Raw genomic sequence first — 20,262 nt, 5'->3', positions numbered from 1 at the left:
GGGGGCCCGGGTGGACACTGACGGGCACCTGCCAGAGCGAGGAAAGGAGCTGAGCCCGCTTCCCTCCTCCTCCTCCCGAAGTAGGGCGGGCGAGCTTCTTCACCCCCGCCTTCCAGGTGAACAGCAAGTGATTGCTGGCTCCGGGCGTGTGTTCATTGCATTATCTTCTGCAAAAACTTTTTAAGTTTAACTGAACTTAGCTTTGGGATTTGCCTGTGAGTCCTCTCGAATGGGAGCTTCTGAATACGGTTTTGGTCCAGGACTAACATAACGTGGTAAAGGCATTTGGTGCTGGTTTCATTTTGCATACTTACAAGTAATATTCTGCAGCCTAATTAAGGTTTCTTTTTTTTTCTAGATAACATTCATTCAAGCATATGCTCTCTGTAATTTTGACAGGTGTTTTAAGTTATTGTCCACATCCTTTTTCTTTAGGTGTGCTTTGCCACATGTGAGGTGCAAGCGCAACTCTACAAAAGCAAAAGCATCCTTGAAGAGACTACTACTATGACTAATCTTAGCACTTTTCAGATTCAAATCCTTAGTATTTACTATGAATACACAAACTAGATGCGGAAAGAAATATTAAAGTATCCAAGTGTTCACAGTCCTTACTTGGAACAATTACTTTTATTATATGGAAAAAGAAATCCCAGCTGAAGTTGTTTAAAGGTTTATACATCTGGCTGTAATATTCAGTCTGTTCTAAAATTCCAGGGTCTGCCATGTGAATTCTGCATGAATCACGTCTTATTTTTAAATGAATGTAATTTTACATGGAAAATATTCATGGCTTATTAAAGCAATATCCATGGTCTGGCTTAGACTAACAAAATCCAGAAAGTTCAGTATGGAAGCAAACCACCTATCCTCATTTCACCTCTGTATCCTGGGTCTCTAGGCATTTCTTCTCACAAATTATGTAGTTATTCATTGTTTGACTCTTTCAGGGCTTTAGGTTTAGTGAAGTGAGTAAATGCCAGGTGAGCAAATTCTGTTCCCAGTTACTTCAAACTTTACACCATGATAACTTTATTTGTTTCAGAGCTCTTACTCTAGATTTACCTGACTATAATTGGATCCTGAATTTTTTTGATAGCTTCTGTTGTATTTTTTGACTTTTGTCAGCTCAAGTCAAACTCTTAATACAGAATTTGTATGCAAGTTGGATAATGCACAGTTCAATTGATTCATCACTTTAATAGGACTTGCAGAATTAGTATAGTTGTAACGCATGTTTTTAGTAGAGACAAGAAACCACAGTGTTGTGTGGCTAAAGGCTGCAAGCTTTCAGTTCTGATGACTTTTTTAGAGGAAATTCTGATATGACAGAACTAACAGCTTTAGGGAAACTATTTTATGTGTACACACATAAATAGACATGCAAAGTCGAGATGAGAAAGACTTTTAAAGTTAAAAAAAAGTCTTAAAAGAATTCCAGCAATGACATTTTGAAATAGACACAATTTAAATATAGGAAATTTATATTTTTCTCTCTGATGGCTAGACTTCAGAGGCTTCACAGAGTTCTGTGTATAGCTTCCTCTTCATGTAAGGTGGGCCCCACCATGGTTTAGGACACCATGGAAAGTTGCAGGAAGCCTGTAGAGAGCTGCAGGGTTTTAGCACAGGACAGAAGGTTTACTGTTTTGTAAGTCAGGTCTTGGTTTGTTCCTGTCCTGTGCTAATGCATCTTTAGGGGGCATTTAGGTAAAGTTTGTTTGCAGTGTAAGAACCTAGAAAGATATATTTTAAATTATTATAGCGTGCAAAGGGAAAATGCCCCATCTTTTTTATTATACAGAAATTTGTTATGTAAGTATGATTGAGTGGAAATGGATTGGCAAAACTTACTTAAGTATAGTCGCTACTTTTAAGTAGAAGCATATTTGATAATGCTTATTTGAAATATCACTTATGATAGCAGTATCATTATTTTGGAGAAAACGTGGTTTAACACCTAATTTTGAATGTGGGACTCAAAAAACCATTTGTCAGATGAAGGGCAAAATTAACATAAACATTCTGAAGCTTCTGCTGAACTGCAGCCTAATCTAAACATTATGCAAAGGTTAGAAGTTTGTAATTGTAGATTCTGTCACTACATTTCTCCACCATGTTACTTTTTCATTTATCATTTTTCTAAGTAAGTTTTCATTGATGCCTCTCATTTAAAGTTTAGTGCATGATAGATTTGCACTGACATGCAGACATTACATAATTCCAAGAAGAATTCATATGCAATAACATTTAAGAAAAATCATAAAAGGGAGACTGCATTTAGGCTGAGAGGACTGGATCACTCACCACTTTTTCCAGTGGATGTAGCTGGCTGATGAAGCCCATAATTCATAAATGTACCATTGTATAGCACATTCAAATGATGTGGCAAGGTCTGAAAGCTGTGAAACTAATACTTCCTGACTGTGGACACAGTGATAAAAATCTCTTCCTTTCCAGAGGTTAAAATAAAGACTGATAATTACCAGACAAAGCAATCTAGCATGCCTGAATAGGTAAGAGAAAATTCCCCGTGATAAAACATCAGGAGGACAATTTTTCTCATAACAAGCAGAAGTGAAATTCAAGGACATTCATTACTTTGATATGATATAAAGGAACCAAGATGTTGACACTGGAGTGATTAGAGATGCTACCATGCAAAAGGAAAGGTGGCTGATACTTACCAGGAAGGCTTCAGCCAATTCTGCAGAGTTTGAGTTGTCCCTAATTTTAATCCTAGGACTTCAGCCACTCTTTGTGGAGGAAGACACTGATTTAAACTCACTGATCTTGAACAGCTACTCAACTTATTTTTAGTTTTCTGTACAGAAGAGAAGCTTGTAGTTGTAAATTTTATTGTTCCTTTAAACAGTCTTTTTCATATTTAAGTCTTTTTCTCATGGCCCTAACAGAGATGCATCCTGAAGTCTTCCTCGTGCAAAGTAGCATTTTTACACATGTTGATGGATTTTAGAAAACCTTTACTCAAGATTTAAGTGTGTTTTACCAAATATTACTTAAATTTTTATCTTTAATAAAGCGAAAAGGCTTTTTCAGTATGGAACCAGAAGATGAGTTTCCAGTCCTGTGTGAGTGAATCGGATGGTCATCTCCTGTGTCTTCAAAGACAATTTAGTGAAAGGTGCTGTACCTGGGCTTTGTAGGCATAATATGGAGAAAATAATTCTACGGATATTCTGAAGCTTACCCGAAAAAGGGAACACTGTGTGATGCCTAGTGAATGGAAGCTATGTAAGTTCTCAAAATGGTTAGTGAAATTGTATATTGTATTTTAAGTCATGCCTAGAAGGTTGGGCTAAGCCTTCCTGGTTAAAATACCCAAACACAAGAGTATCCACTTACACCAAAATCAGCACTTTAGTTATCCTATTTGTTCTGCAGACAGTATCAAGATGCTATTTTACTTGATGTAACTATAAAAATTAGGTTGTTCTGTAAAATACTTTGGTTACAGCAATTCAAAATTGTCACAAGTCAAAATTGTTACAAGGATGTCACAGAATTTGAGTACTGAATTGCCTAAGGACAAGTGATACCATTTCTGATATGTGGACATCACAAATAGACTTTCCAGGAATAACACCACATCATGACCTACACGCATCTGTGTGTGTTCGCTAAGCTTTTCCAGAAAATTCACAGGCTAGCTAGTTAATATTCTTAAACTAGCTGGAATGTGCCAGTTCATGTCTCTAAGTGAAAGCACCTCCAAGATGCCAAATTTGGGCTAGCTGTTCAAGTAACGTCTGTTGTTCTTTCTCTCTTTCTCTCTTTCTCCCTTTCTCTCTCTTTTTTGTTTGCATTTCTGTTTGTTTGGTTTTTTTCGCCATTTCCTGAGGTAGTAAAATGAGGATAAACATAGTATAATAATTATTTAATAGCAGAAATGGAAATAGACTACAAGTCTGCTGATTCCCATCCATACTGTGTGGGCAGTGGAAAAATAATGGAAATTTACAACATCTTTCCTAGAAGTCAGTAGGATTGTACAGTTTGATCAGTTTACTCTGCCCTTTCCTGTGGTTGACTTTCCTGGAAAGCTTATGGGAAAATACTTTCCCTGGTTTTGATTAAAAAAAAAAAAATTGTATGCTTTTCACATTCAAAAGGTAGCTGGGGAAAGAGACGAGTGTTATATAAACACAACTGTATAATTTGACAGTTTTAGCCTGATCATTTCTCATTGAGAATTTAATTACTTTGGAAATAAAAGATTGAAAAGATATTTTAAAAATCTGATGTCTGTTTCTAGTTTTCTCTTAGTTGCTTTATGCTGTTTGTTTTTTGAAAGAATTCTACCCTGGTTGCTACTGAGTGATGAGGCTTGTACCACTGTTCTTTTAAACTGCTGTAAGTTGTGATGAATTAACATGTACTACACTTACTTCTGCCTTTGGTGGGATGAGGCCTCCTTGGATGCTTAGCTAGGCCTTAAGGGAAATACTTAATACTCACTATGTAAAGCAGCTTTTATTATTGATGAGAATTAGACTTTTTGGTGATGGATTGCAGCATGGATTACAAGATCCTTGATCACACATGAGCTCTGTAACCTGAACACTCTGGTGTGTTGGAAGTAGTTGCCTCTTGCCTCTCAGAAATAGGTCCTGAAATCCCAATGCTAAAAATACCTATGAGAGTGGTTATCTGATTTGCTCACCCAAATAAAGATGGATTATTCATATACTCAAGATTTCCACAGTTCTGTGCAGGATTGTAGACCTAAATAATGTAAGATAGTTGATATCTCTGTAACAGGTCTTAAAGCTTTATAGAAATTTGTACTGTATACTATTATTAGATCTACTTTTTCTGTAAAACTTCTCATTTGAGGCTTGAAGAGTAAAGCTGTCAAAACATTAATATTTTGCTTACTTTTCATTAAAATTTGGTATAAGATGTTAGGTCCTAAAGACTCTTTAAGTCCTTCCACTGTTTTAAAGAAGTCCTGAATGGAGCAACTCCAAGAAAAGCCTTTTTGTCCACAGTAAACTGTGGCCTGATGGCCTACTGAAGCCAGCTGGGAGTGTACACAGATTGAGGGATTCAATTGCAGAGGGTTTCTATGTGTCACTTCTGACTTGTCAATGCAATTTGTAATTTTAAGCCCCTCTCTAATCTACTACAGGCTTTGCTGAGAGTGCAGATGCTGAAAAGTGAAGCAGGATCTAGCATTGACTACAGAACTTAAAACTTATTAAAAACAAGTTCTGTGGCTCTCATGAAAGTAAGAATTCAGTTATGTCATGACTATTTCTTCTTTAAAATGTGTAGGTATGTAATTTTCTGTTTTTTTTTTTTTTCTGATATGCTTATGAGGTGACTTACCAAGGAAGAATTTGGCCTGCAGCATGCATCAGAATGATCAATAATACAGAGATGGTATCATACATGTTTTTTTCTTAGAAATCTGAGTGCTGTTAGATTACATCTGTTTTGTGTGTCTAGCTGCCTAACCAATTATCCTTTAGAAAATGTATTCACCTTGAGTTTTCCCCAAAACTTCAGTGTGTATTTTCAGAGTAGTTTCTACTTTTAAACTTTATTTAAGAAAAAAAAACCAGTATGACCTTACTTGGCACAGAAGGTCACATATCTTGGCTTTCCATCTGGTTAAGTAATTTGGTTGAAAATGAGCTAAGCAACAGAGCCATTTTTGTCATTTTTGCAAGTGCCTTACAAAAATACTTATTTGAAATATTTTCACTTCACACTTCTTCATAGCTACCTTCCTGCCCAGTGCTAAACACAGCCTTCTGCCTTCACTGCATTTTGCATCTCAGAAAAAATGAATAGCAGTTTCTAGGCTTGCATACATAGGAACATTCAGGAAAAGTATTCCAAATCAATGGCATGCACACTCTGGAATATGAATTGTAGCTACCTTCAAAAAGTATATTAATTAAATCACATTCAAACCTGTTACAGATTCTTTTATTTGGAAATGACTTTTGTTTGTGAATTCTAAAGTAAATTAAGTTAAATTTACTTCTTAAGTAAATTAAACAAAAGCATTTTACCATCACTTTTAAGCTCCAGTTACAGTTTAACTAATATATTTTAAAAGCATACTCAAATTAATCTTCCTGAAGCTTTGGCTAATAAAACCTTTAAGTTTTGGTAGGGTTATTGCTGTGTCTGGTTCTCTGTCCTGCTCCTTTCCTTAGTCTGCTGGACAAAAGAGTAGCAGAACAACATGGATGCTTGCTGGGCAGCCAGGATGGTTCACAGATGGTACATAGCACACTTATGTTCAGAGAGAGCAAATACAGTGAACTGTGAACTGGGGAGTTGCAAGGCATGAGCAGATTGCTTACTGTGCTGCAGCAATGGCCATCTTTGGCAGAAAGTGAGGCAGGCAGCAAAAAGGGGTAACATCTTCAGTGTTCCCTAACATATTCAGTTGCAGGATTTGGCAGGATGTCAGTAGCATGAACGTCTCTGTAAATGAGCTGTCTACGAACTGCAAAGTGAGAGTGTGCTCTCTCCTGGAAATCTCTGCTAAGTTAAACTGTTTAGAACTTATTTTACTTTATTTTATTTTTAAGTTTCTATTTTACTGATCCTGAAAATGCCAGGAGAAGTTGCCAGGGAAAAAGGTAGGAGATACACAAGACCCATTGCTCCACAATGGCTCTTGTTTTGGGTATTATTGGATGTTCTTATTTAATGTAAAGTAGCTCATTATACTGGAGCGTTCAGCTAATTGCACATGGAAGTAGTTGTCGAGCATTTGAGTTTGCACTGTATATTCATACCCTCAATTAATACAGAGTAACTTCCTCATGTAGATAAGCTGTAAGAATCCTTTTGTCATTCATGCAAGGCCATGTATGCTTGAATATCTTTCCACACTTTTCCAGCAGTACCAAAGTCTGCTTCTCATGTGGACATCTCTGATATCAAAGGTCCTCATACAGTTAAGCCATCCTGGAGAAACAGTACAAGAGAAAATTTTGAATGCAGTTAGTGGTGGGATAAGGCACATTTCCTTCTCTGGAGTTATGATTACATTATGTACAGACTGATTTGGATGAACATGTGGAAACTTTCTCATATATGTGGTTCTGGCTAGGAATACTGATAGCTTTTCAAACTTGGTGTGTAGTAATGCATATTGAACTCCTTTATAATCTATAGGTAGTTACACATCTCTTTCTGCTCCTGTAATTTAGTCCCAATAATCTGGAATTCTCCTGGTAGTAACCTGCAAAAAGCCCCAAAATATGCTGCCTTAAACATTCCTGATGCTTCCCAAACTAGATACTCCCTTTTGACTAATGAAACAGATCACATTCTTTGTCATGGGCTCTGCTCCTGACCTCAGAAAAACAGTCATGAAAATTAATTCAAACAGTTCAGAGCAGTTCGAAATAGCTTCTTTGGAACTGCTACGTGTTGGTTTCTACTTTCTTCTGAGAATACCTAGTTTTGTGCTTGGGGTTCTTCTGTCAAGGCTAGCATAAGCAGTGTTCATAGACTTGCAATCATTTCTGTTCTGTCTTTTGCTCGTGTAAAGGAAACATTTCATTCTTACATATATACAAAAGTATATTGAGACTTTTAAAAATTGTTTTTTAGAATGCAGGTTTTTCCTTACTTGAATTCTCTCACTGTAATTGTGAAACTGAGAACTGGGCTATTTTGCTTTCTGTGATGCATTTTATCATGGCAAATATTGTATAATATGTATGCTTCTCTATATTTATTTATGACAATTAACATTTTCAGATACATTTGAGAAGTCCAATAGTACTCAAGTGTTTCAGGATATTTTAAAGTGAAAATGTATAGGTAATTTAAAAAATGAATTGATGTTTATAGCTGATGAGGAGATGGGTGAAGGGGCAAGTGTTGCATGTATGGTTATTGTACAATCGTATAGCAATAGATCTGCAGATGCTTCCAGTGTACTGTAAGATGATGATGGGAAGAAAAAAGCACAAAACAGATTAATTGAAATTATTAGTTTTATTTAGCAAATAGCAGTGGACTAGGAAGAGACCTCCTATTTCTTTACTGCAAAAGTGGTGTTGTGTTAGTGGGATCACTCTATATCATTCATTAAGCTACCAGAAGAAAATGAGCAATAGTGGCGAGTGGAAGGATGTGGAAACTGTAAAACCCACCCAAACACAGGAAAGTTTCACATCTGACTGGGTGTTCATCCATTGCAACAGGGACTGCTTAAGGATTACAGTGTGTGATCGTGCTGGTCGATGCCTGTCGGCCTCACAAGGTGGAGCTCCTCTCCTTCCTTAGCTTGCTCTGGGCCTTCCGAGGAATTGCCCTTGTCCTCGATTTTGCATGGAAATATCTACAGAATGTACTTCTGCTGGAAGGAGTGTCCCTGTCGTCCTCCTGGCCACCCACCAAGTACTGCCGCTCTCTCTTATGCTACTGCTGGCATTCATTAGTAGCATGATTAACTGGATAATGGACATGGATCAGTTGGAAACGAATCAGGTTTTTTTGTCATTTAAGGCTCTGATCAGTGCCCATGTCACATGTCTACACCAGTGCTATTCTGGTGCAAGTGAGAAGTCAGGACCATCTTTCTTTTGCGGGGCAAGATGAAGTTAGGTCAGTTTTAACTTAAAAATATGCCCTGAGCATGTGGCTGGATCTGATGCTGTCTGGTACAACTACCACTCCCATAGAAAGAAGTGAATTTCTCTTGCATTTCTGTACCAATTCCTCTGTTCCTGGGGCAAGATAAGTTCAGTAAACTGGTCTGATGAAAACTACTCTTTGTTTTTTGGAGGTTGGCAGAAGACTGACTAAATTTTCTGTCAGATCAACTTGCTGGACCATCTTACTTTTTGGCTGCACAGTTGTTAGGTCTGGTGGAGAAGAAGCTAAGGAAGGGAGGGGTGAGGGGGAGGCAAGCAGGAGCTCTTTTATTTGGGGAAGCCCACAATTGCACCAGATTGGAAGATGTTGGAGACATTGTATTACATTACATATAAATAATTAAAAATAACAAATTATGCTATGAATAAAGTTTCAGTTCAGTAGTACATTTCTTTCTTAAAAAAAAAAGGGGAAAATTTAATAAGAATTAGAACTACTTTGCTACTAACAAAACAAAACAATGTGTTTTAATTATTTTAAATTCCTCTGGGTTATTTTAGCTCTGTTATGAAATGTTTCTCTTTTTTGTGTGTGTCAATAAAGCCAATTTTAATCCCAGGATTTTGCAGTATCCACAGAGATTAGCTGATTGTGTGGCCTTGAACCCAAATATGGGTATATGAGTAACAGCTCTACATTTTATTTATTGAATAAAACATTAGATTCTTTTACATAGTAAAAGTGGACATACGGGAATTGTAATTTATTTTATTTTGTTATTAAAAATGTCTCCTAAAATCTGGAACTTGTTCTTGGTTGTTCTTAACATTTGAATACACTGATTTTATGTTATAGATGATTCAGATTCCCATCAGCCTGCTAAGTGTGTTAGTTTATAAAAGCTGTAATAGACAGGCATTAAAAAAAGTCATGGACTGTGCAGCATGTCCTTAAGCACTGAATACATGCTTATTACCTCCTATTCCCCTTTTGTGGTTTGTATCCTGGTTCCTTATTCTCAGAAGACACATGCATATGCTACTTTGCACTGAGTTGCTGCCTAGGAATTAAGGGAGCTCTGATGGTCCTCTTGTCTTCCATCAGCTCAGGAGATCCCACTAGTTTATGAAGGGGCACAGGAATAAATTAAAGAACGGGGACAAGCTGGACTGGTACAATGTATAGAGTGATTAAGAGCATGCATATGGTGACACCCTTGGGGTAGCAGTAAAGAATACATGTCCCCTAAGGGCTCCTCTCATCCGGAATATTGGGGGTGTGTGTGTGGATTTACTGAGGTCATGCCTCTTTATGTCCATCTGCTGGGTAAGCACAACTGAGCAGTGATTTCTCCTTTGCCTATTCATTATCCATCACTCCCCTTGGCCCTCTGACAGAAGAGTTTGGGATATGAAGCTGTTAGTTCAAGCTCAACTCAGACAACCTGCTTACGTTAGCAACAAGGGGATGGGGAACATGTGCTGAGAAAATGGTGAGTTGTTTGCTCACTACTGTTATTTTAGGTTTAGGACTACTACTTGTGCTTAAGTGTACCTTCAGCAAGTTCACAGATGGCACCAACCTGTGTGGTGTGGTTGACATGGAAGGGATGCCATCCAGAGAACCTGGACAGGCTTGAGAGGTGGGGCTGTGTAAACCTCATGAAGCTCAACAAGGCCAAGGTCCTGCACCTGGGTTGGGGCAATCATGGATACAGACTGGGTAATGAGAGGATTGAGAACAGCCCTGTGAAGAAGGTCTAGGTGGTATTGGTGGATGAAAAACTGAATATGAGCTGGCAACATGTGCTTGCAGCCCAGAAAGCCTATCATGTTCTGGCCTGCATCAAAAGCAGCATGGCCAGCAGGGGGAAGGAGGTGATTCTGCCCCTCTGCTCTGCTCTTCTCAGACTCCACCTGGAGTACTGCATCCAGCTTGGGGGCCCCCAATATAGGAAGACATGGATCTGTTGAACCAGGTCCAGGAGGGGACATGAAGATTATCAGGGGGCTGGAGCACCTTCCATATGAGGACAGGCTGAGACAGTTGGAGTGGCTCAGCTTGGCAAGGCTCTGGGGAGACCTTATAGTAGTCTTCAAGTACTTCAACTCTACCACATTAACCACAGATATTAAAGTACCCAGGGAAGCATTGTGGAGCTGAACAACTTTCTAGAGGAGTTGGTTTTTTTGTTTGTTGGTTTTGTTTTTGTTTGGTTTTTTGTTTGTTTATTTTTTGCTTTTTAATTAAACTTTGAGCAAACAGTTAGATGTATGAGTTTTACAAAGAATGCTTTTAAAAGTTCCCAAATCTTATTTTCCTTCCATTTATGTTTATTTTAATGGAGAAAACTTGTTTCTCATGTACAGAGCTTTGATTTCTAGCCATTCTTTTCTCTTTTATTATGTCACTGTTGGCAAATGCGTGCTTTGAAGGCATGATCATAAAGGTTTGAGTGTATTTTTGTAGGAAGGACAAGCATAGATACAAGACTGTAAGTAATAATTGATTAAAACCAGGCTTCATGTTATTTACAGATTAGAGATTTGTGTGCCAAATATTGCTTATCATATCATATCATATATTACCATGAGGAACAGTGCTGTAAATGCAAGGAATTAAAACTGCACTTGTCTGAAGTCTGTGAACAGCTGCGGGCAGGCCCTGGACACATGATCAGAGCAGCATTGCTGGACCAGGACAGCAGCCACTGCTGGTGAGCATTCCATCTGCCTCTGGAGGGTCCAAGAATTTGGCTGCAAGTTTTCTGGTGGTTTACTATTATTATCCGCTCTAAAGATCTGAATTTTAATGTCACATCATTCTTAATTTTTTATAATCTAACCAGTTTCCTCTGTGGAGTCTATGAAGGACTGATGGCCACTGTCTTTAAAGGCCACATAACTAGAGGTGATCATCGAGTAACAGGACTACAAACTGGTTTTGCCAGGCAGGGTGATGGTAGTAGTACATGCTGCCATTGTGCAACATCTCCCTGCTTTGATCTGGGCTCCACAGAATTTGGAGTAGCTTTGGTTTCAACTGGGAGTTCAGTTCACGCTTGATTTTACATAAAACAGTTGTAAAATTTTTAATGTCTGACTTTTATTTCACTTGAAATGGGTCGAAAGAATCTTGGGCAAGTATTCAAATCTCCTCATCTTTTGACATGCCATGTTAGGAGCATTTGAAGAGAAGTAAAGTCTTACAAGATTCATAAACCTTTTTGATTGCAGAAGGAAAATGTGTTCATTTCTGAAATCTCTCTTGAGAAATGGAAAAGGAAAATAGGTTATTAATCAAATATGGAACAGAAAGTATGAAGTTACACTTTGCAAATTATTTCTGTTCAATGTTCTTTTAAAAGATGAAGATAGAACCACTTGTAACCTTCGTAACTAGAACATTAGAGTTATTTTTAAAGCATTTGCAGAAGATGCATATTCGTACTATGATTTTCAGTTTTCAGGTAAAGAAAATATGCTTGCTTACTTGAATTGCCCTCTGTAGAGTCACCTCTCAATAGGGATCTGTAGTGCATATATTTTTCCTTACCTTGACCTTTTTTTTAGGGAGGAGAGGAGAAAATGTCAAATAAATTTGGTATATAATACCGTGTCTTTCACAGGGGATAGAAGAGTTGATAGTTTTGGCTGTCTCTTGGTTGATAGTTTTGGTGAAAATGAAACTTTGTGTTTGTGTCAATTCATCTGTTAGCAGCTGTCAAACATGTTTTTGAGTCCTGGAAGTATTTGAAAATGTTCCTGCCAAATAATGGCATGCCCAGTTCATTCCTGACCTTGGAAATTATTGCTTGTTTTAACAAAATATCCTTGTTGCATCTATAGTTTCTGTGAATGAGGACCAGTAGGGTTCTTAAAAATTAATCTGTATTATCATTAATATAATAAAACAAGTCAATCTCTTGTGTCAGAGCATCATAATTAATTTGTTCTAGTGTCAGTCTGCTTTCTTTCATGCTGCTTTTCATTTTCTAATGGAGATTACGGGAAGAGGGAAATCATAACAGGACGCTGATAATTGAACTCTAATTTACATGGAAAAATATAATAAAAGTAAAGTAGCAGTAAATTTCCTTTGGGAAAACAAGGTTTTCTTCTTTGGTACTGTTGTTCTTCATGAAGTCGTATGTGCTTTGACCTTGTAGTTAATGACCTCAATAGACTTAAATTTGTGACAGGTTATGTATTTTCCTTTTTCTTATTATCATTAGATAATTTTATTCATTTCATGGGAAACATAAATTTCATTTACTTTTAGATAACCAGCTTGTGCTAGGACATTATAAACATGATATACAGTTCTAAAGTTTTTGTACAAATGCTCCATAACTGAGATAAATGAATTGACATTTTCATTCCATATTTAAAATAATTTACACTTTTTGTCCTTTTGCAACACAAAAATATCCTTTCAAGTTCCTGAAGTAAGAATCTTGTAAATAAACACATGGAGGTTAAGACTGTGTTACACATTCTGTAGTCTTCCTAATGGAAGAGTGAACAAGCAGTCACTAAATGGTTTTTCATATGTCTAACTTGCTTAATAGATCTCAGACAAAGGCTGATGTTATGCCTCCTAATCCCATTATTTTACCAGTGTTTCTGATTGTACCTAATAGTCATTAGTCTACAGCAAATCTAAAGAGACTGAAATAGTCTGGCACATCTTGAGGATGAATATCAGTCTTGTCTAAGCCATCACACTTGATTCTCAAAACTTTTATGCAGACTTTCTAAAAATAAAGAAGTTATAGAAATCTAATATTTTTGTGCAAGTATTTAATATATTAGTCTTGATATCACTACAACATTACATTTCTGGCCCTTTTTCTATTGCAACCATGAAGTGGGTATAAAAATCTGCTATAAATTATTAGTTGATAGAAAGTATTAGGAATAAAATATCAAAATACTTTGGTGTTTATTGCATTATCTCCCTAAAGAAAATGCTTTGGTGTAGATGAAGAATTACCTCTCTTGCTGAGAACAAGTATCCTGCAAGTTGAGGATCTTTTTTAAATTCACTTCAAGAGCTGCATCAAAACTAGTTAAAGTGATGTAGAAGTACCAGTGTGACAACTCTATCCACACAAGTTGTGCTTTTACAGCTTAAAGAACATCGTAATTTTGTCTTTGCCATCGCATTATCCTCTAGAGACATGTATTCCCTACTCCTGTCATAGGTGTCAGAGGTTAGAGGTACCATGTCCTGGACAATTCTGGGTGCACAGTGCAGCCTAAGAGAATTGTAAGAGCTAAAGTAAACTCATAATCTCCTACCAGAGAAAGTCTCTGATAATGGCAGTGTTATATCCAATCATTTGCCTTTGTTCTGTTTGTGCTTCTGTAAATACAAGATAGATAAACTTCAGACAAACTAGAGAGGAGGTTTGGGGGGCTCTGCAGGTTTTTGGTTCTCTTTTTTCTTTCTTTTTCCTTTTTTTTTGGTTTGATTTGGTTTGATTTTTTGAAAGGTACATGAGGAGTCTGGATATGAAATTTTGCATGACGCTGGGAATTTGTAAATGTACATCTAGTTTCTTATTTTAAGTGCAGAGACTATATTTTTCTTTCACATCTAGGTCATGACTACAGTCAACAAAATAATGTTTCTATGGTGTAACAATAGCTTACTGACATTAGGATAAGAAAAGGAAATAAATTTCAATTTTGTACTAACTTCATTCTGATATTGCAACTACTTGGATAGGAATCAGTTCCTCTTTTTTAAGGGGAACTGATTCATTCTCTGGTAGCTGGGATTCACCCTTTACTGGTAAATCCACTGTGCTTGTTACTGGTGGGAGTTGGAAGATTTAATAACAAATACTGTACTGCGAAACACTTTCAGGAACATGAAGTTGAGGTATTGGACATTACAGAGTGGATCAAATTAGACTGCTTTATCCATAGGAAGGTTTACTCATCCTGCATTATCTAATTCTGGGGAACCCATTTACAGGAAAGATTGTTAATCTGTGCAAGGCTATGAAGAGGCAGTTTTCTTACATTTACATCATGGAGTCTGTGCGCCTGTAGGATTGCAGGGTTTCATGCTCAGATAGGCACTGTGTCTTTCTTTAGCTCAGACCAGGCCCCAGTGCAGCCTTCTGTCCCAAGATGCAAGACTTACTTTCTAGAGAGGAAAGTGTAGAGCTTAAGGGGCAGGATTTGTTCCGAAAGCTAGAAGTATAAGGTCAAGATTTTCTGATGACGTGGTTTGTTCTTACGTGTGCGTTTAAATAAGGTGTTTCCCTGGATCCATCGGTTCACTCTAAAAACTGTGAGGGCTGAATACTTCTGAAAAACTGGTTTACCTCCTCCACTTAGTGCCCTCATGGTGAGATGCTGCTGCTGCTCTGTGAATCTCACAAAAGATGTATATAGTACAAGTCTGCCAAGCTCCTGCTGGAGATGGTACTCAGAGAGCCTTTCATTTGTTTTGAGATATTTGTTTGTCCAGAGAGAAATAAAGACCTGCAAGTGAAATGGTGGCAGGGGCTGTTATATTACCTATCACTGGTGCACAGCAAGGACAGGAGCCATTATCAGATGCCAGGACGCTGAGGGTGGAGCCTGTGGGACAGTGTGCCACCAAATGAAATTATTATGCCCTTTCTCCTTATCCACGAGTTCTGGATTCTGCTTTGAGTCAGTGCTGTCCCTTGAGTGGCCACATAATAGCCATGCTATGGGCCTGATCTGATCCAGGTGGTTAATATTCAGTAGGAAAATTCCCTGATTTCACTGTCTGTGGCAGGAGGTGAGAGCAAATGATTGGATATAACACTGCCATTATCAGAGACTTTCTCTGATAGGAGATTATGAGTTTACTTTAGCTCTTACAATTCTCTTAGGCTGCACTGTGCACCCAGAATTGTCCAGGACATGGTACCTCTAACCTCTGACACCTATGACAGGAGTAGGGAATACATGTCTCTAGAGGATAATGCGATGGCAAAGACAAAATTACGATGTTCTTTAAGCTGTAAAAGCACAACTTGTGTGGATAGAGTTGTCACACTGGTACTTCTACATCATTTTAACTAGTTTTGATGCAGCTCTTGAAGTGAATTTAAAAAAGATCCTCAACTTGCAGGATACTTGTTCAGTAACAGCACAGAATACCTGCCAGAGAGAGACTCATAATAGGGAAAATAGCTCACATGGGAGGTTTGATGCATTTTAGCATGTCTGAATGACCAGTAACACCACACTTGAGGAAGTATGTCTTTGGCATGGAAATGCAACAATGATAGATGTTGCCAATTGTTGCTACCTGGTAAAGGCACTGCTCTGATGAGTTGTATATAGAATCATGTCATAGATTGGGTTAGAAGGGATCTTTAAAGGCTGTCTAATTCAAATCCCTGAATATCTGAGATTGTTCTTTCTTTGTGTCCAAAATATATGTCACTCTTCAGGTACACATACTGTGTGTCTATCAACAGACTCTCTCCGGGCAAAGTGTAAGTATATTTTGTGCTATTTTATGGATTGCATGCATCTCTGTCTTGCATCTCTTTTCAGTAGAGGAATGGGTTAAAATCCTTTCTCAGATGGTGGATAGGGAACTTGGAGGCATATTCTCTATATGTTTTTTCTTCAGCCTGTGGTAGCACTGAGGTATGTTGTGGTGTGGTTCATAACTTACCTCCACAGGCAATTTTGTTGACCCAGATGAGGGAGTGGGACATGTGAATGAATAAGAAACCTTAAGATAATATTGCCTTTTCTCCACGACATGGTCTGAAGGTTTTTGCAATTCATTGCTTAAACTGGAATGGAGTGGTCCTTCATGAACTTAACTGAATAGAACCTCTACAGAAAAAACACCTCTTTGGACATAATTGCAGCATGACCCATTTGTCACTGACTTCCACAAGTGGTGACTGAATGAGAGAGCCAGATAATTTTGAGAACCGAAGACTCTTTTTCTATATATAAATAAATATGTACCAATGAATATTATTAATGGCTGACTGAAATGCTGTTTAAACCCATGAGTCCTTTAAAATTATACAGAAAGTAATATAAAAATATTGTCCTGATAACAATTTGAACTATGGAGTTTAGATTATTTTCTTCATCCAGATGTATCACCCAGTGCCTAAAATTTACTTTCTTTCCTTTAGCTGGAGGTATTTGGTAGAACTAATAGGCAGGGATTTACAATTAAGTTCTTTATTCATTTGAAATAACGTGTCATGGCTGTGCTTGGTGAACACTAGAGGGCTCTTTAGACTAATGCGAAAGAATACAATGTCATGTTTATAACAGGATTTATCTGAGGCATTTTGTTATCTTGAATTAAAAAAAAATCAAACCCACTGTTTTCATCAGAATAGTGTAAGGCTTTCCTTCTCAAGAAAAAACAAATCAGTGTCTTTAAAAGAAGAGGAGTATAGCCTGTTGCTATGTAGCAAGTGTTTGAGTTTTTGATAAGTGTGGGCTTTATATGTAGTCATCTAACTTGTTTGAATTTTTACACATTTTTCTTATTAACAGTCAAGATTTTTTTCATGTTCCCATTCCAAGTGGTTTTAAGACAACTTATGTTATCTTATGTGCCTGGTTTATGTTTCCTTCTGCTTGTGTGCCTACCTTTAAATTTATTTCCTTACTTGGTAGTTAATTTATAGTAGCCCTTGTATTATGAAATCCAAATCTACATTGCAGTGTAATGTACATGATCACCATATGCAGATGTGAATGTAAAATGTAGCTATGTTTGTTTGGAAGCATTTTTCAGTCACTTTATATTTGCTTTTCAAAAGACGGCCAAACATTATACATTTCATGGATGTCAAGAATGATTCTTAGCTGGTCTGAATTTCTAGTGCAGCCTGAAAAGGCTTTGCTATTTTACACTGTCTGAAATTTGGACCCAGCCTGTTTATTCCAGTGTTAACCTATGCTATTTCAGGGAGTGTGGAGCTGTAAAACCTGCTCTATGTTGATGGGAAAAAAAACACAAAAGAGGACCACTCTATAAGCTATAGGGGAACAGTGATCTCATTTGGTTTGGTTTACAAAGTCTTGGTTTACACAGCCTTTGTAATCAGATATATTCTTTTCGTACATCCTCTTGATTTTTCCTTGTGAAGTCATTCTTGTGCAGAATTTATCCTAGTGTTTTGCAGAAGATAATTGATGTTAGAGAAAGGGAAAGGCATAAAAAATTGAATTAGTTATTATTGTACCCAATTTACATCCCTATTGACAGCATAATTTTATGTTGTCAGAGGGAAGCATGAAATTATGAACCAAAATTAATACAACTGTGCTTTCAATGTAAAGTTTTTACATACGAACAAATGTACACACTTGTTTCAAGAAGATTTGGTGAAGAATGAGTAGGCTGCTTGTTTAGAAAAGTGAAGGGCATTTTTTTCCTCATGGTAAGTCAATCATCAAAGCAGCAAATGAGTCTTGAAATATAAGCTGAGAGACAGATGATTTGTAGGACCAATGTCCTAGAAACCAGTGGAGACTTTTCTATGTTAAATAATGTTGGCAGCTGCAGAGTAATATTACTTGAGAGACTTTCTTTAGTTGTCAAACATTCCCCATTTTCTTGGATTTTCCTGGCTCTCATGTACTGTTTCCAGTCACAGGTATATGCAACTTATTTTTAGCCCTTGGTGGTGTTGTTCTGTACAAAACATTCTGCCTCCAAGTGGAATTTTTGGAAGTAAATAAATGTGTAGTGGGCACAAGAGCAGGAGATCTATTTGAACCATTTCAAGATCAGAGAGATATATTTTCATTTGGCTTTTCTTTTGGAGTCCTGAGACTTGGTGACTCAAGATATCCGTTATACAAAAGGAGACTATGAATTTACAGGGAAGAATTAAACCGGTCAGGCAAAATTCTGACTGATGGTGAGTGAAGTGTTAACTGACCAGAGCAGCCTGCAAAGAGAGCAAGGAAAGAACATTGTGGTCCATTTTATAGTTCTGTCTCCTCCAAGTCCCATCAAGCTCACGTTATTGTTCTTACATGCCAAAGGCTCTCAAGGGAAATGGGAGAAAAGGAGTGCATGGAGAATGGTATCTGAGAGTGGTGGGAGTGGAATCGGCATGCTTTTCCTGCCAGGGAAGAAGATGGGGAAAGAAGGTACAGTGTTGAAAAGCAGTAGGGTGAGGCATCCACTCTACTGAGGTCAGAGTGGGAGGAGGAAGGGGGGCCTTGCGGGGAAAGGAGGAGAAGAAAACCTGTTACAGGCGCTAGTCATCCCTGACTGCTCCTAAACATTATACCCTACTCAGAGCCCTGTAACTCCTTGCTGGTAGCCACTCCCTAGGGACATTTGGGAATCCCTCCAGATCTCTTTCAGGTCCTCACCCTTTCTCCACTGCATAACTTTGCCACCTACTGTAACCCCCCTACTATCACCCCTGCCCTACCTATATCCCTGCTCTGCTGCTGTATCCTGGCTCTGCCGCTGTTCCAAGTATTGCTGGCACAGGAACGAGGACAAAAGTACTTAGTTTCTTCTCATCTTCAGCAAAGTAAGATTAGTTTTGCTTGTCTTGCTGAGGTACCTTGAACTGATTCCATGGAGGATAGCATGGCTCTCTTTCTCTAAGCGCTGCCGATGTTACACCTAACAGTTACCAAAATCTGAGTAATTTCAGTTTTCTTTGAGGATGAATGCACTGTCTGTATCGAGTCTGTATGTGTAGTTCAGTTTGCTGAAGAGAATTAGGGCTATGGACATTAGACTTCATTAAAATGTGTTCTGGAGACTTTATGGCCAAGAGACTCTTCAGCCTTAGACATATCCGGCTGCTGTATTTCTATTTTTCCTCACTGATGAAGTACAATGCATGTGGTGACTTAGATTAGAAAATGACAGGCTTGGATCTGTCTCAGCTACTGCTTCTAACTATCATACAACCAAAATAGCATAGGCTGCAACATAGTTTACAGAGCTTGCAAAACACACTTGCCTAGGGAAAATGCCAGCCAGGTATCAAATACTCTGCAAGGAGAAGGTTCCTTTGATATAATCAGCAGTTTATCCCATGAGTGCAGTCTAGGATTTAAGGAGAGCCTGTGCTGGCACTGAGCTGAACAGACTGAATGCTCAGTGAAAAGAAGATAATACATTTAAAAATTATTTCAGCCTTCTGTGTCATGGTTATTTCTATTTGACAAGGCTTTGTTTGAATACAAAATAGAATACAAATACTGTGATTCTGGAAAGCTTGAGCTCATTTCTTAACTCTACTCAGTTTTTGCTACTGTGAATTAATATTTATATATAATTCTTGATATAGTGTATTTTAATATTTTTAGCTTTTGCTATTCTAAGTTTCAGGGCAAGATTCAAAAAACTACCAAGAATTGCAATATTTTAGGAGGAAGTTAAATTATGCTAAATAGAGTCAGAAAAATTTAAAAAATGAATGATTTTCATATTATTAGTAGACAAAATTTATGTCTATAAGAATCAAGTAATTCTAAAATGCTAACTTGTCTGAGCATATATTACAAACTACTATTGTTAGTTATCATTAAGATTGATACAGGACTTTTTGAAGGAGAGTATTTTTGTTCTGTATTACATAAATTCTAAACCAAAAACTTGTTATAGACAAGGAACATTTGACAATATTTCTGGTAAAAATATTTT

The 20,262-nt window shown here is 37.5% G+C and overlaps 2 protein-coding genes across 5 annotated transcripts in view; one reads left to right on the top strand and one right to left on the bottom strand.

Annotated features, from left to right (window-relative positions):
* DEK (DEK proto-oncogene) overlaps positions 1-20,262 on the bottom strand; it is a 623,200-nt gene that overhangs the window by 24,495 nt on the left and 578,443 nt on the right. The gene's annotated exons all lie outside the window — the stretch shown is intronic.
* RNF144B (ring finger protein 144B) overlaps positions 1-20,262 on the top strand; it is a 107,058-nt gene that overhangs the window by 4,562 nt on the left and 82,234 nt on the right. The window lies entirely within an intron of this gene.

Source organism: Manacus candei, unplaced genomic scaffold (assembly GCF_025592945.1).
Source record: "Manacus candei isolate 608988 ecotype Guabito, Panama unplaced genomic scaffold, ASM2559294v1 h1tg000049l, whole genome shotgun sequence".
Taxonomy (NCBI): Eukaryota; Metazoa; Chordata; class Aves; order Passeriformes; family Pipridae; genus Manacus; species Manacus candei.
This window is presented reverse-complemented; position numbering and strand designations above follow the sequence as displayed.